Source organism: Rhinopithecus roxellana, chromosome 18, assembly GCF_007565055.1.
Source record: "Rhinopithecus roxellana isolate Shanxi Qingling chromosome 18, ASM756505v1, whole genome shotgun sequence".
Classification (NCBI taxonomy): Eukaryota; Metazoa; Chordata; class Mammalia; order Primates; family Cercopithecidae; genus Rhinopithecus; species Rhinopithecus roxellana.
This window is the reverse complement of record NC_044566.1, coordinates 75,199,172-75,217,764: the sequence shown is the minus strand read 5'-3', so window position 1 is coordinate 75,217,764 and position 18,593 is coordinate 75,199,172.

The following is an 18,593-nucleotide window of genomic DNA, read 5'->3' as shown; positions in this document are numbered from 1 at the left end:
ACTCTCTTTCACTCATGTGAATGGGAAAAGTTTTTAAGTCAGTCCCAACTCTTTTTTTGCCAAAATCATTCTACTAGTTTATGGTTCCAGCAGTTTTCACTGCAGGTCAGCAGATCTCAACTGCTGTATCATTCTGGATTTACTTGTCTCCCTAGACATGAAGGCATCAGTCAGTTTACCCTGCTACCTTAGGACTCCGAAGGGTCAAAGAATAGCATTGATTTTCGGTTTGTCCGTGTTTTCATGTAAAGGTGAGAGCGATGACTTCCAAGCTCTTTACATGTCTCAGGTAAAACGATAAGTCAGCTTAGGCTTTTTGAAGGCGAAGACAATTTTATCTGGGATTAGAGATAAACTTCCCTGCTTCCTATGAACTGCTAATCCTATTATATTTTCAGCGTCAACAAATATGTATATGAGTTCTCAGGGACCACGATTTTAACTTTTAAGGGTTTCATACAAATGCTGGCGAGAATGTGGAGAAAAGGGAACCCTTGTACACCATTTGTGGGAATGTAAATTAGTACGGCCACCATGGAGAACAGTTCGGAGGTTCCCCCAAAAAAACTAAAAATGGAGCTGCCATATAATCTAGAAATCCCACTGCTAGGTATATACCCAAAAGAAAGGAAATCAGGATATTGAAGAGACATATGCACTCTCGTGTTTGTTAGCGCTGCTCACAATAGCCAAGATTTGGAAGCAAACTAAATATCCATCAAAAGATGAATGGATAAAGAAAACATACATATACACAATGAAGTACTATTCAGCCATAAAAAAGAATGACATCCTGTCATTTGCGACAACATGGATGAAACTGGAGGTTATTATGTTAAGTGAAATAAGCCAGGCACAGAAAGACAGACATCACATGTTCTCACTTATCAAAACAATTGAACTCATAGACATAGAGAGTAGAAGGATCATTACTAGAGGCTGGGAAGGGTAGTGGGAGATAAAGGGGAGGTTTGGTGTGGCTAATGGGTAGACAAAAATAGGAAGAATGAATGAGACCTAATATTCGATAGCACAACACGATGACTATAGTCAATAATTCAAATATACATTTTAAGATTACTAAGAGTATAATTGGATTGTGTATAACACAAAGGATAAATGCTTGAGGGTATGGATACCCCATTCTCCATGATGTGATTATTATGCATTGCGTACCTGTGTCAAAACTTCTCATGTACCCCATGAGTATATACATCTATGTACCCACAAAAATTTAAAATTAAAATTTATTTTAAAAATAATAAATAAATTGAAAATTCATGTGTTAAGGAAGAGACTTTTATGCCTACTATCAGGTATTTAAGGGATTTTTTTTGGGAGGGGGATCATATTTGAAAAAATAAACAACTACTTTCCCAATAGTTTTAACACTTGTGTGCTAGTCATGGTATCTGCCTGGCCAAAACTTGATCTAATGGAGATAGCTCTGACTAGATGGTCATTTATCATGGATTGTTCCATCAAGAAAGAAATGGAGATTCTGACTTAATGGCTAGGAGTTTCAAAGGTCAAAGAGTATCAAGGCACTAGTAACAGGAGAGGTAGCTAAAAAGATATACCAACAGAGTTCGTTATGTAGAGGAGCTGTGATGAGGGGTGTGATCACAACTGAGCCAAATCTGAGGAAGCAGAATATAAGAGCAGGCAGATGCTCAGAGGCAATAGCAGAAGGTACTATAGTGGGAAATGGCAACCAAAATGCAAAGAGTAGCCAAGAGGGAGAACTGAATTCCACCAGCAAGACTCTTCAGGGGCCAAGCTCTCCTGCTGCTAGGATCCCAGAGAGGATGTGAGGTTTTTAGTAATACCTCCAGTCCCACCAACATCAGCAGCAGCACCAATTCTTGTATCAGTAAAGCTCGACTCTATTGTAGTTCCAGCTGCCACTAAGACCTGCTTGGTTCATTTTCCTAGTTTGCTTGTTTTTATAAGACCTACTTGGCTAAAGACTTTGATTTTTTTATTGCAAAATGCATCCAGACAATAAACATCTCTATCACTTAAAAGAACTTGACCAACTCTCTGCTCTGCTAAACTAAAATAATCTAATGAAGAAATCATGACCTCAGTCTTGGAGTTTATGCAAGGGTGGCAAAGTCAGCCAAAATGTCAAATTTTAAGTAACAAACATTTTTCTAGCATTTTAATCTAGAACCCCTTTCAACAACTTTTCTATCTTCCATATTAATATGTATTTTAGTGGACTCTTATTCATTGTCCAGTATCCATGATGGAAATTAATATGATAAAACAAATATCAATGCATTAGTGGATGTTAAGGGTGGGTTAATGTGTCAGCCTTTCTGTGGATAATATATCTGCTTTTGAAAGGGTTTTTTTCTACAATAGAAACGGAAGCTGGAGTCAGATAAATAATTTTTGTCATGGTTATAATTAAGGCAATCTCATTTTTTAGCACATACTGGGTAGCCTAGAAAAATAAATTGTTTATCTTATACCATTCTACAATTGGGTGTTTCACCTGTAAAGTTTCGATAATTGTTAATTGAAACTATTTTAATAAAATCAATGTCATTTTGACAGAAAAAGAGCCCTCTATTTTATGCATTTGTCTCACAATGCAAATTTATAAGCCCTTTAATATTCACTTCTACATGCTTCTCTAGATTTCTTGCATACAGCCCTCTTATATCCATTTGCTATTTGTAAGATTTCACAGTTGCATTTTCTATGTTAATATATCACAATTTATTTTTACATGAGATAATAAAACACATATTTCAAAATTTTTCTTTACCTATTAAACACTTTTTTTCCCCCCTGATTTGGATACATCCTTGACGTTATCCAATTTCAAAGATTTAAGCTAATCCAAAAAAAACCCAAAAAGCCAATAATGTTTCAAAGATTTTTTAAAAAGGTTCAACCTAGAATTTAGAATACTTGACTTTCACTTAATTTTTGGAAGCTACATTGAATTACTGACAAAGAAATTCTTCCTTTCCACCTTCCTTTCATCTTTCCTTTGTTTTGTACCAGATGATTTCTTAAAATTATGCTCAGAGAATCCCTTAAATATTCTGCAGAGATTCTCAAGTGCCTTCTCATGTAATAAGACCGGCAGGTAATGTAGTGACAAAAATCTTGTGAATAAAAACTCTCACTACTTACAGTAGAAAGTCTAAAGTCATTGTCATGAAATATAATGCAGTAGATGCCCATATACTTTCAGTCCTAAAAATATCACACAAACATTGAACAACTACTGCCAAGAGAAAATCAATATATCTGAATAAATATCAGTGTGATTGTATAATTTAAAACTCAAAATGAATGCCACTACTCTTTGTTTAATCAGTTTTATTGTTTAATCCATCTTGACAATTAGGTACATTTATTTTCTAAGGAGCTGTAGGATCATTGTCATATGGTGAGTGATTTCATAAGACGGTTCAACCTCCACTCAGGGAGTTGATCAGACTTCCATGGTGCAAGACCATTAAGTCATTTTTGTTTCCTCCCTCAGTACCTGCCCTCCAAAATGCATACTCTGCAGGTTAATCCACAGGACATAGTTAAAATGCCCAAATGTTCTCTAGGGTAATCCAGCCCTGCATACTGATCAATCAGAGAATACTTTGTCTTGCATACTGATCAACCTTGAAAAATAAAGTTCACTAGCAATGAAATAGAGAAGGAAAGTAATAATCCATTTAAATCTGGACCTAAACATGATTTGCCTAAAACATCTAGAAAATTTCATGGAAGTAGAGCTTGTTTTACATATATATATAGTTAATTTTCTGGGTAATTGCTTTGGATCTTCTCTTTTTTTTTTTTTTTTTTTTTTTTTTTTTTTTTTTGCTAGAATAGACCTTGGGAAGGTCACATTAGTCCTACAAACCTGTAAAGGAGTAATTTGAAATACCATAAATAATAGAATATGTGGGCACATATTTATTAGGTTTCTTAATGTAAAAATAAAAATTAATCATATATTTATATGATTTGGGGCTGTAGGTGATTATCACTGTGCAAAATATTGTACCATGTATTCAATTTATATAGTATTTCTTTTAGCATACTATGATTTATAATCCTATAAAGGCGCATCTATTGCAAAAACCTTTGGAGAAGTATGTAGTGAGAGCCAAATGGAAGAAAAATCTGCTTTTTAAAGAATATATAAATGCATCCTAAGTGCACACCATTTGATTCATATACAGCAGCTTTAAAATGCAGCAAACAGTTCACAAGCTATTGGTAGGCATGCCTATCTGGAAGCAGGAATAAATATATGATGGAATATTGGAAACTTTGATAAAGTATAATTGGTATCAAAAGTCAGTAGTTATAAAAATTATTTATTGCTTATTTAACCAGGCTTCTCTGAGTCAGTTTTTGCTAACATTTACAGAAGCAAAACAAAAGCTAAGTCTTATAGTAAATTTCTTTCTTTTTTATCTTTTCTGTTATATTTCTAACTTGTATTCTAATTAGGAACTTCCATAGATCAAGAACCAACAGCTTCCTACAGCAGCTGGACTCCCAGCTGGGTGTGTTGTGTGTGTAATAGCTTCAGTAATTTCCTTTCTTTTCATGTGTCTTTTCTCTACGTTGGCTGCATTGTTTAGAATGAGATTTCCTTTGCAGTCAGTACCAGGTCCCTTGTTTTGGATATCTAACTTGATTTATAAACTCTGTATATTTTTTAATATTATTTTAAACATTGCTAAAATGTTCTCACATCAAACTGGTTTTTGCCAAAGCTCTTTATTCTTGTCATTATTCGAATATAAATTCAAACATTTAAAATAATCGTTAATATTTTATATAGTATATTTAACAAATAGTTGACATTAAACTTTAAGATGCATATTGTTTTCAAAATTTGACATAATTTTTATTATTCTCTTTCATAACAGAATACAGAAGATATGTTTAAGGTAATAATTAAACAATATTCATTTTAGATTTTAAAGATCTTCAAATGTAAAGAAAATCAGAAATGACTGAAACATTAAAGTATCAGTTAAAGGAACTGGAATTTTTATCATGGAGTAATGTGGTTAAGATATAAGCCAACCACCCAGTGCCCTGATACAAAATTTCAGTCTAGGCTTAAACAAAAAGACACCACTTCTCATTTCTGTCCCCTCACTGCCCTTCTGTGGACTTGCTTCCTTTTTGTATAAGTCACTCTAACCTAGGTATACAGTTGAAGTTGCATTTTCACAAAAGGAATTTATAGCGAATATTGATGGACACAGTCATGTCCATGTTCAATAGATTCATGAAACCATCATGAAAAAAAAAAGCCTAATTCTGGACAATAAATACTATACTATATATATATATATTAGTCTTTTACTACAAAGAACTTTGAACTGCAGGCAAAAAGGCCTGAATTTAAAGACTCTTCTGCCCTAGAATAACGTCTATTGTTCAAAGTCTCATAACCCATTAAAAATATCTGTCACTTAAAGAAAATTTCCCTAATTCTTTCTCCCAAATCAAAATGATTGAGAATCTAAGAGAATGAAAAAAGGAATGACATTTTATAAGATAAGAACTAATTTTTGTATGTAGAATTAAAGAGTTAATATAAAGAAACAACTTAGGGATCATTAGGTTCAGAACATTCTTTTCACTTGCTAATTGGCTTGGGCTTTGAACGACTAGACAATGTGACTTACTGGCAATGCCTTTAAAAAAACTGCATTAAAATAAAATCAAATATAAAAATAACAATCACCAGTATGGTCTTCTTTAAGAGTCCGAAACTTTGGAAGGCAGAATGATTCTGTGTGACCCTGATTCCTTTAGCTCATTGAAGGACAGGCAGCGATGAAGAAATATGCAGCCAGGTCAGAAGGAAACTGCAGCCACTTTCTCTTTAGCAACAGCAAGTTCGATTTTGAAATCAGGTTATAGAGAAGGGGTAGAAGAAGAAAATTAATTTCCTCTTTCTTTCTTGTGTTTCTAATAATAGTTATCATTTATTAAGTGTATTCTGTCAAATACCATAATTGGCGCTTTAAATGTATTATTTAATTTAAGCAGAGAAGCAATCTGAGAAAGTTTAATATTTTTATTTTCGTTTGCAGATAAGTATATTAAGGCTTAGGTAGATTAATTGACTGCTTGAGGCCACACAGCTTGTAGTGGCAGAGCCAGAGTCAAAGCACAGGCATTGACCCTGAGGTCCATTTTATTCCATTCCATTATGCTGTTAGGGTACTTTGGTTGCAGGCAATAGAAACTGACTCTGGTTAATGTAATGTATGCAAAAAGAAAATTCATGGAAGACTATAGGGAAAAGTCATAGAATCAAAAGGAAGAGTAAATTTAAAAGCCAGAAAAACCCAAAAGACTTGGTAGAAGGATTTCTAGAAGACACCATATCACACCTCCTTGAGTGAGCTTTAAACATTGTCAATAATTATGTTCCTGTGATAGGATTATATTCCAAGGTCCAACTTGCCTACGTCTGGTCACCCATCCGGTAAGAAGGAGAGCTTACACTTTGGCAAGATCTCACTGGAGTGTGTCCAGTGAGAGAGAAATAATTCAAAAGGAAATTAGAACGTTTCCACCTCCCCAAAATATTGAATGATTGGTTGCTATTTGCTTTTTAAAAAAATTAACAAAAGCCCATGGCAGCTCATATAAATTTTTCCTATTATGAAAATTTCTTTAGTCTTTTATATTTTACAAAAATATAGATTTACTAAAGGCTCCACATCATCTTCCTTTCCTTCCTCCATGTCCCTTCTGCTGCACTTAGAGCAACACACTCCATCTTGGAGGTATTCCTAGGTTATAGAGAGGTGCACATTAACACCTTGAAGGTACACATTGGAGACACCGTGTTTCAAGCTTCTATCAATCGATATCCAGGTTGCCTTTATTTCGAAAATAGACCACCATCTGTGGAGTTAGGTAATAATAAGAACAGCAATTATCACCAATGCTTAAACAAAGCACTTATTAATGTCAGATATTATTCTAAGGGTGTTCCATATTCCAACTCATTTAATTTTCACAGCCCTATGGGAAAGGTACAGATGAATATATTAAGACTAAAAAACACTTGCTTCAAACTAAAGACCTGCCACATTACGAAATAATTTGAGTAAGTCATCAACTTTGACTGAGTCTGTGTTATCATTTGGGATAAGAAGATAGTATCTCACTCATTGGTTTTGTACGATGAAATAAAATAGCACATTTAAAGTTACAACACAAGTCATTGATGAATAGAAGGCACCAAGTCTTCTTCCTGTAAACTAACAACTAGCCAATATGATGAGCTACATTGGCTCCCGTAATTACTCCTTTTCTTCAGGAACCTTATCAAGAACAAAAATTCAAGTCCAATTTTCAGTGTAAGATGCAAAAAGTTACAACTTATTTCTACTTTAAATAAATCATCACTTCATTTCAAAAGGTCTTTATTTCTTTACATGAAAAAGTCAGTTCACAATATGTATGTTTCTGGATGGCAAAATTTATTTTATAATAAATAAATAAAAGTTGGGGTGCAATTTTGGCAGAATTGATAACACAAAATCTACGCCACTGTTTGACAAAGTTGTGATGTCTATATTCATGAGTAATGGAATTAAAATACCCATCAAATCATGGAGTATGAGGAAAAGTGTTTTGAGACAAATAACTAGAATACCTATAGGTGATAGTATAAAGCAGTACAGCCTCTTTTTTATAGTAGAACTCTATTATTTGGATTTAATTGTATTCAAGGATGACAAGAGAGAAAGAAGAGAAACAGGTAAACAAATAATGGAACTGTGTTCAAATTATACAGCTAGCATAGAAAAGAAAATGACTAAATCTGTATAGGGATAGCATCCACAGAGAGAAGGTAATATTGGAGCTTGGATTTGAAGAATGAACCAGAAGCAAAGAAGAAGCCCAGGCAGAAGGAAAAGCATGAACAGTGGCTTCGGGTACTAAGAAAACCTCCCGCCATTGTGTCTTCTGCAACTCCAACTGTAAAAGGAATGGAGAAAAGCAAGAAACAAAGCCAGAGACAGGAAGGGCATTACCAAATTCTTATATAGCATGCTCATCATGTTTTCTGTAATACATTCTTTATAGCTTTACTCTCCACTGTCAGGAAAAAGATGATGAAAACCTATTGTCTTATGAGCAAGACAAAGAAACCATATTATTTTTTTATTCCCTCAACACCTCTGACATTGTCATAAGAGTAAAAGCAACAGAAAATTTCAGAAAACAAAATAACTTGCACTGTGGTCATTTTTCCACATGCAGAATGTAGAATGGAATCATTAGGAAGTAATCTGTAAAGTTAAAGTGTTTTAAAGCATGAGAAATTTAAGCTCAAAGAGATGAAATAAATGCTTTGCTCAAATCACTAAGTGAATTAGTGATGGAATGTGAAAGAAATCCCAGGTCTGCAGACTCTGATTTATGTTCTCAGCATTACACCACACTTCCTCTAAATATTGTAATAAATACTTTATACTCAAATGTGTGAATATAGAACATATATACACATATAATTATAGACTTAAAATATACACTAACATATAGTTGATTGACTAAATCCAAATTTGTATATTAATTTGTAAAATAATATACATATGGTGGATCTGGATACTTGCAGGACATGAAAGAAATCTAATGGGAAGGTTTAGAAACACTTACACTTTTTTTCCAATGATTTAATCAATACTGAGCTGGGCTTATCCTGGAAAATAATTACTACCTTTTCTCCATCCTGTAGACCACCTTCTAGCCTTTGTGACTTTGGTAAGATGGAAGCAAAAGCAACTTTTGTCTCACATGAACTCTGCTTAAGGTCTTCAGAAACATTTTTTTCTCTTCTTCTTTTTTTTTTAATTTTTATTTTATTTATTTATTTTTACTTTAAGTTCTGGGATACAGGTGCAGAACATGTAGACTTGTTACATAGGTATACATGTGCCACAGTGGTTTGCTGTACCTATCAACCCGTCATCTAGGTTTTAAGCCTCCCATGCATTAGGTATTTTTCTCTTCTTAATCCAATTTTCTGTTCATTACTCTGTGATGTTTACTTTGTTGCTTCCTTAAAAGTTAAATTGCAAGATGCTTTTTTCTGACATCACTTTCCACCAATAGAATTTAATTCCCCTCCTCTGCCTTCCAAAATACCCCATCCGTATTTGTATCTTAGTGTCCATAACACTGTATTGCCCCTAATCATAGTATGAAGTTAAGCTCCTCCTGAAATTGTGGTGATGTAACACATGGGATTATATTTCTCCATTATGCTGAGTCATCTGTGGACTTGATAACTTTTTAGGGCAACTGTTTTCACATGATGGCTAGGGGACTCAGGCACCTTGGACATGATAGCCACACTCTCTATAACATGTGGCTTTCGTGGTGAAGAGAGCTACAGATTTGCACACTGAGTTTTATATACTTTAGTCAGAAAAGGTTAACTGAAATGTTCTTTCATAGACTATTGTCTAGAATTGGCCATACAGCCATACCAAATTACAAGAGAGGTTGGAAATACACAGGAATACGTGGATATTCAGTGAGCAGCAAGTGTCTCTGCCACATTGATTTTCATTTGTCATCTCTCCACTAGTTTCATGAGGGCAGGAACTACATCCAGTACATCTCTTTAAGACCTACTTAATTTTGGATCCAGTCTCCAAATGTATGGTTCATGGAAATTCAAATTCTTCTCCAAATTGATGCAAAATCCTAAAAAATTCCATTTCTGCCTTGATCTTTGGACCCCCCATCCCAGATTACTTGTATATAACCTTTACCCCAAACCCAGTTTACTCAGTTACAGAAAATTAGCCCTTCCCTGAATTACAGACACACACACAAATGCACAATAGCAAAAATGAAAACAGCAGTAAGAGGTACACAAACACGTGCTTTGTGAGAGTAGGTTACTTTAAAGAAGTCGTGTTGGGTTTGGGGAAGAAGGGGAGAAGAAATGGAGATGAGGCTTACATCTCAAAATGCCAAACAAACAAAACAAAACAAAACAAAACAAAACAAAAACCTCAAATTAAATGTTGGGCATCCATATTCTGGAACATGTCCTTTGGTCATTCACTTCAGAAGAATTGCATCCTTTTCCTCTTTGCTTCCTCTGCCTAGCTGCACATTGTCTCAGTCTTCCCTCTCTCTCCTCTCCCCTTCCGTGTTTCCTCATTCCTCTGCTTATCTGCTCTTCCTCCAACTAAAACAAAAGCCTCATCTCATTTCCTGAAGAGGAGTTCACCACACGTATTCCCTTTGTTTCTAGAGCTCTTGCTTGTACATATCCCTTTAAAATCTCATCTATACCTTTAGTTGTATATCCAAGGCATTCTAAACAAAGAGAGTTCTTTCCTTAAGTGGGATTTCGGTATCACTATTGAGAAATATTGCATTTCCATTCCTGGTGCCTTGATACTTACTGTGGTTAAATAAAAATATTTTGTTTGGTTAATGAATTTATTGAAAAGCGAAAAGCACACATTCAGACAGCTAGTTTTGCAATGTTTTATACATAACAGCTACCATTTTATTCTTGTTTTTAACACCACTGGAACACATCTCCAGATTTCCACTTGAGATTCTAGCATGTCTTTCTGCATAAGCTCTCTCAATGCAGGTAATTATACTAAAATTTTGTGTATTATATAATCAGTTGAAGCATGTGACACCCCATAAAATAGATTTGTCTGAACATTATCAAAAATTAAAAAAAAAAAAAACACTTTTATGTTGTTTTAAAATTTTTTAACAACTTTAAAAATAATTAAGAACTTTAATTGTATTATTAATTGCAAATGTATATTTTGCATCAATTGTATGGACAGATGACAATTACTTGTAAATAAAATATTTAATATGTAAATCACATTTTTACATGAATTATGAGAACAGTTTTTTATTGTTTGTGGTGTTCTGTTACAAGAATATATGCTTCTTTTTATTGTATTTTCTTTAAAAATTTTATGTTGAGAGAAAGACTCTTTGTATAGTGCAAACAAAAATATAACAAAAGGTGAGAAATTAATAATGTAACATAATCCTTATACAGTTGAAATAAGAGGCCACCTTTGTAGAGTTCTTCATGTATAGTAAAATTCCACTTTCACACCCAGGAGCAGTGTCTAGCAATTTTATGATTAAAACACAAGGTAATGAATTAGGGTAAGAGTTAAGTGGCTGCAACAAGAACGAAAAAGTCTGACATTGCTTGCCTAAAGAAGCAAATGTTTTTTAGTTTTGGTTTTGTTTATGCAGCAAGGCTTTTTTTGCATATGGTCATTCAGAAACCCGTGCTTCTTCCATTTTCAGTTATCCCCAGGGATGTATCCCTAATTTCCAGGAAAGCTGTATCTCAGGCACATCTACGTTCTTGCTCTTGTGAAGGGGCAGGTCTAGAGGAGGAAGAACACAGTCGTAAGTTGTGACGCAACTTTGACTCAGCAGTGTTTAAAGGACCAGGTCTGGAATTGGCATCCATCATTGATGCTCAACTGCGACTGATAAGAATTTAGTCACATAACCACAGTTAAATGTAAGGGGCTGAGGGAACTAGCAAACGTGGTTCCCAGTAAGACATGCCATCAACAACTCTATTAATATGAAAGAAGGTGAGAACTTACTTGGCTAGAAAAGGAGCCATCTTTGTCAGGGTAAATTAAAGCAGAGGATGGTAGTGAGAAGGATGAGGATGAGGATGGGGATAAAGCAGACCTGTCATGGCCATTTTATTTTAACTTAAATCCACATATGTATTTATTCATAAATCTTTTGATATAGGGCAAAAGTTTTTTCTCTGAAAAACACGTCTACCTCAGATAGAATCCAACATAATCGTTCTTTCATAAATATTTAAAATGCATTCTCCAGGATTCCCTGCAATTCCTTACAGTGAAGTCACAATTTAAAATCACTTTCAAAGCAAAACAATTACAAAAATAGTTCTAGATTTGCATTATTTTCTGCATTTTTACAGCTATCTTATCTCTATCTAATTTGACACCATTATAATAACTTATTTGCATTAAGTTTTGTAAGTTTTTACTTATTTAAAAAATCTTCATGCAATATTTTATGAAATTATGCTATTACAGGTGCTGGGTGTGATGACTCACTCCTGTAATTAGAGCACTTTGGGAGATTGAGGCAGGCAGATCACCTGAGATCAGGAGTTCAAGACCAGCCTGGCCAACATGCTGAAACCCATCTCTACTAAAAATACAAAAGTTAGCCAGGCTTTGTGGCACACCCCTGTAATCCCAGCTACTCAGGGGGCTGAGGCAGGAGAATCTCTTGAACCCAGGAGGCAGAGGTTGCAGTGAGCCGAGATCACGCCACTACACTTCAGCCTGGGGAACAAAACAAGACTCCGTCTCAAAAAATAAACACACACACACACACGACTCCATCTCAAACAACACACACACACACACACACACACACACACACACACACACACACATATATATATAACATTATTACAATAATAACTACAACTGGTAAAACAGATTTAAGAACCAACTACTGACTCTGCATTAGCACATGGTTCACCCAGCAGGAGCAGACAGGACATGGAAATTATAGAAATGTTCCTAAAGTTGTGAACGTCTCCTGTGCAAGGGAATACTGAGTGTCAGTTATCTAAGGAGTTGTTTAAATGGCAGAATTTTTAACCACAGTCAGAGACATTTCTCCATAGTGGCATATGGTTCTGCAAATAATTGAAGAATAAAGCATTTTTCTGATGATTTTGGGTAAAAAGTTGTATACAGCTCCAGAGCTGAACTACGAATATACCTACATCTAGACACCCACAAGAACTGTGGTACTGTATCTATCTCAGTTTTCTCTAACTACAGGTTTGCCATATAGCAGTGTAATTATCCTAAGAATTTTGGCCACGTGGTAGATGATATCCAGTGATTGTTTTCTTCTTTAAATATGACATGTAACTCCAAGAATCAGGGAAATATTAATATTGTAGTAACACAACTATTTTTTTAACAGCCCCTGAAAACAATATTCCCCATTTGATAAGGGTAAAAATATTTTCACATACATACCAGGCTCATGCTTTAATTCATTACTTCTCACACTGTGCTTCTTGAACCAGCAACATTATTAACACTGGAGAACTTGGTAGAAAGAAAAAGAAAAAAAATCTTAGATGCACCCAGCTCTACTGAAATTCTGGGATGGGATGCAGCAATCTGTTATAACAAGTCTTCAAAGTGCTCTCAGAGGAGAGTTAGGGCCGGTTCCCCAACCTCCAGCACTCTGTACTCTGTACCTACATTTCAGCAACACAACATGTTCTTGTGCTTTCGTGTATATCTATGCAGGATTTCTTCTGCACTCTTTCTTCCCTTGCTTCTTTCTCAAACATACGGGGCAACACAAAAGCCCAGCCCAACGTGATTCTATTATAGCAATGCTGCTTCTGTAATTGCTTGCCAGTCTGGGTTCTAGAACATCATCATTTTAGAAACAAATCACTTCATTTTCTATTATTGGTTCCAGTGTAATTAACTTTGGAAACTTTTTTTTTTGGAAATAGAAAGCAATGCAAAAAAAAAAAAAAAAAAAAAAAAAAAAAAAGGAAGAAATAGACATTTCTAAAGAACAATGAAAGGCTTACCTGTTATTTGTATTTTAGTATTCAGCTTATTGTTTACTGAACATTCATCATGCATCTAGCGGAATGGCATATGTTTGGAGTAATAGCACGTTTTAAATGTTTATTCAATTTTTAAAATGTTACACCTGTGATAAACGCCAAGGTTATATGTTTTACTATGTTTTACACAATTCTTATAAGACTGTTCCAAGATTGTATAATGCAGATTCTTCCATAGAATTCACCTAGGATAATGCTATTATTTTTAACTGATAAATTTTAAATGGGTTTTGAAGATTAATAGCATTTTCATATTGACTGTCAAATCATCAATTTCTAGAATTATTTTTTAAAGCATATCTTAGTTTATATGTATCATCCTAAATTTTTTCTTAAACATTGATCATCAGTATTGTTTCAGTTGTTCTTTACATAATAATTTTCTTACATCCCAAAATACATCATTTGACCAACCACACTTATTATCATTTTATGCTATTCTATGTTACAGATTTTTCTCTATTTGTCTAAAAATGTTTTGCAGAGGCTTATAAATCTACTGAATCCGGGTATATATTTTTTAAATAAGGTTGTTTTCTGGGTAGGTTTTTCTGGTTATTGTCAAATCAAGTAATCATGACTCAGTTATTTTAAAAATTGAAACAAAACAGTTTATAATTCATTATTTCACAAAGGTATGCCTATTTTGTGACAACTGAACCTTTATTATTGGCATAATAGAAAAAAGGCTCTTGTGAAAAATGAGAAGAAATTAAGCTGGCAGTTTAGAATGGGGAATGACACTTAAAGTGAGCTCTGTGATTCATGTAGAATAATCTATCCTTCTAACATATTCAGCAGCTAATTATAATGCTCCTCTAAATCAATCTGTTTCATAACCGTATTTTTTAAAAGACTACTGTTCAAAAGCTAAATATAGCCCTAGACACCTCGAAATTAGAGTGTTTCCAGGAAAATGGTGACTTTAAAGAAATGTTCTAGATGTCAAATTTGGACTGTTTAACCAAAAAAGTGATAGTATTCATTGAGTCAAGAATTTATTCTCCAAAAAAATTACATTTAGGATTCTAAGCAAACTGTCAACTACTTTTTCTAATTGTGAAGATCTTTTTTCCTTTGACTTGAGTGAGTTTACTGCTTGTACTGATAGTTGTATCTTTAACCACAGTGTAGTTCTATGGTGAAGCTGACAAATATCTATTTCTCTTAAAAATCTTGTTCACCTGGATCATTTCGATCTGCACTCTAGATTTCTGTAAAAAGCGACCTAACTCATTGGCCCTTTTTTTGCTATTGTAGAAGAAAGTAGAATACCTACGACTAAGTTTTCAATAAATTGGTTTGAGTTGTCTCTATAATCTTCTCTGGATGTTGACACTGTATAGCAATAAATATAGAAATAATAATCTTAGCTTAGTGTATCCTCAAACATAACTTATTTCTTTACTGAAGTCTTATCTTGGTACTTAAATATAACTTCTGTCTTGAAAATAGCTTAGTTGTTCTCTTCTTTTAAAGTGGCAATGGTGGGGAAGGGAGAGGCCCTAAGAAAATGCATGTATTCTAGGACCTACTAAGTTAACATAACATTCTGCAAATCATTATAAATTTAACATACTCGATATGGTCCTGAAATACCTCTAAACTCCAACTTTGTTTGGGTTTGGAGGATACAACATCATTCACTGTTCTGTGTTAAACCATGCATTCAGTTGTTTCCATTTATATTGCATCAAAGCAGTTGAAATCCAATTGAAAAGTTTCTTTAGACAGCCATTGTGTGGGAACATGATGTCAATATTAATAAAGGCTGAATTTCCCCTTGGCTCACTTCTTACAGATAAGCTTTTCAATAATACACTGCTTGCACCAAAGGTCTGATGGGACTGGGAATAGTAAAAAACACTAATAAAAGAATGTTGAATGTTTTTATATTAAATTTCCCCACAGGCAAACTGAAAAGCCTACTTAGAGAACGCCAATCAACGTGGCACTTATTAAATGTAACAAGAGTCCTGCTACAACAGATCTTTAAAGCCCTAAAAATGAATTAGGAAATAGAGACAAAAGACAATTGCAAATTCATTTTAAAATGCAAACTCTGGACATATCACCTGATATGTATAAAATTGATCCTGGCTTGTTTGATCTTCAAAAACTATTCATTATTGGGAGCATACAACTTAACTTTTTTTTTTTTTTTTTTTTTTTTTTTTACTTAAAGGAAATAGGTTTTCACCTAAAATAATTTTAGATACTTGTTTTATAAACTTAAAGAAAAATAAAAAACATATATAAATTTTCACATTCTGTTTTTTTGAATAATGTAATAACATGCCAGGTCTGTGACTAAAGTAATGACTGGCTAAACTGGAGAAAAAGAGGCAATTGTTAAAATTAATATCAGCCTAGTAAAATGTATTGCAACTTAGAACAAAAATAAATGAGTTATTGAATACCACATCAACATTAACACAGGGTTTGTCCTCAGTTCATAGACTCACCAACCATCACTTTCATCTGAAGCTCAGCAATATCAAGATGGTGACAAACATATTAAATCTGCCCATCTTTGAGAACTTGAACCCCACGCTGAGACTTTGACTTGAGTTCAGTAATAAAAATAAATTCAATTGCTAAACATCAGTTATTTCTCACACATATAGGAGAAAATGGGAGATGGTCACTGGGACTTCAGAATAAAATGTAATGATGTAGAAATAATTTTTTATTACAGATTCTATAATTCTGTTTAATATCATGATAGCTTTATTTCTTACTGCTTACAAGGAGCTTCCAAAAAGTCAAATTTCCCAATATCCAGAGAAATAAGAATTTTTTAACCTTTTAAGTGGGCATTATAATAAAAAAAAACCAGAATGATGTAAATGGCATAAGCTTCCTATACTTTTTTGATTCAATAAAAACATATTATGTACCATGTATGTGACACTATATGTTTATAAGCATATGTGTAATATTTTGTGTGTATATAAAACATTTATACTTTTTTAAGAAAATTAAATAAACCTTTCAAATATAGTAATTCAACTGGGCATTCTCTACCAAAATTAACTAACATTGTAGTTAAAATTTATAGAAGATAATAGAATCTTCAAATTAAAGCTACAAATCAAAACTATTTTCCTTTATTATATGTCTGAATAACTTGTCAGCAAGACAGTTATTCGGTGGAATTTCTATATTACATTTGAAGTTTGCTGAGATACAAAAATTGGTCAGGATGTAGAGTATTTTTATTTAGAGTATTGTTGTGTATTTCTTTCCAGTTCCACAAATTTCATCTAAATCGTCAGCGTGGGGAGGATTTTAAAGCAGGGACTCAACTTTTGGGCAGTTTTATAGCCATGGTAAGCTCTAGATTGTTTTTTCCTGATGCCTTAATGAGAATACAACTTATCCATTTTGAAATATAGTAAGTTTATTTTTTCAAAATATCTTATTCTAACTCATATTTTACTTACTGGCTCTGTTCTATGTCAGTTCAGAGTTTTGTATCTTTATATTGATCACTAGCAAGAAGAATCTGTTAAGAATCTGTTAATAATTAAGAATTAACATTAGCACATGCCAAATTTGATCTGTTGTTTGGCTTTATGGATTTACTTTTGCTTTGGATTTATTACAACTAAGGTACAATTCTCTAAACTGTAAACTCCTATAGGAAGAGATTTTTATCTGAACTTTCTTCCTGTCCTACCTAGTACCCAAGTCAGACCTTACACTGTAGACTCTTATATAAAAATGTGGCGTTAGTAGTAATAATATTCATAATAATAATAATATATCTTTTTTCCTAAAGAGCATGTTGGTACATAGTCTATACATATCATGCACTGAACTTGTATGTTTATACTTTAAAAATCAAGTACATAATACCAAAAATCTAAGGCTCCAGTTTTAAACTCTTTCATTTTTGTTACAATTAAAATAGGTTGTGTTGGGTTCAATAAGCATTTATCTTATTACTGAAACCAAAATTTAATTCAACTGTATATATAATAATATTTTATTTTTCTCTTAAAAACAATAGTGATAAAGTGGCACACCATTCTTATTCCTTCTCATTCTTTGGGATTTTTCTCATGGCATTTGTATTCCAGTGGCTTTTATAATTTAGGTATTTTGGTTGTTCCAAGTGAAGAGGGAAAGGAGCATTTAAGGGTAACTTTAACTAGAGATCAGATGAGGATAAGAACTAAAAAGAAAAAATTCTCTAGGTTTTCTCTTTGCTTTTGATGTAAATGAAACTGCACAAAAGCATAAGCTTCCTGCAGATGCAAAAGGGATTTCACTACAATCATATACACAATCTGTAAAGTATTTGTACTTATTTGGTTGTTGAACAATACTTACCTGTAATTTCATTGCTATACCCATACTAGCATTCTAGAAGATAACATTATGTATGCAAAGTTGCTTTGTAGACTACAAATATGAGTAATGTTTCTGCTGTAAACTAAGATCCCAATTATTTCCTCATTCAGACAATTTTAATTATTTAGACTCCAATATAATTTTGGCTATAAAAAAGGTGTCACATTTAGCCTTTAAGTGGCCATATATCTGTATATGATTTTAAATTCACATTGAACCTTTTTATTTTCTCTAAATTTCTATTTTCTCCTAAATATGAATAAAATTGAATATTTAAATTAAATAATAGCAAATATTTCTCCTAATTTTTTTTTTAGTTTATCATTGCTTCCTTTTCTTGTTTCTCAATTGCTACAGATTTCAACAACTGATACTTTGAAATTTAAGTCCAAACCTGAACTTATACAGGTAGAATATTGCTTTGTGTCCTTTTTATATAGTACAACTTCCACTCTGTTTATATAGACTTATATTATACAAATCCTTCCATTGATAACTTCTGGCACAATTTTACAATAATATATGGATTATGTGTTAA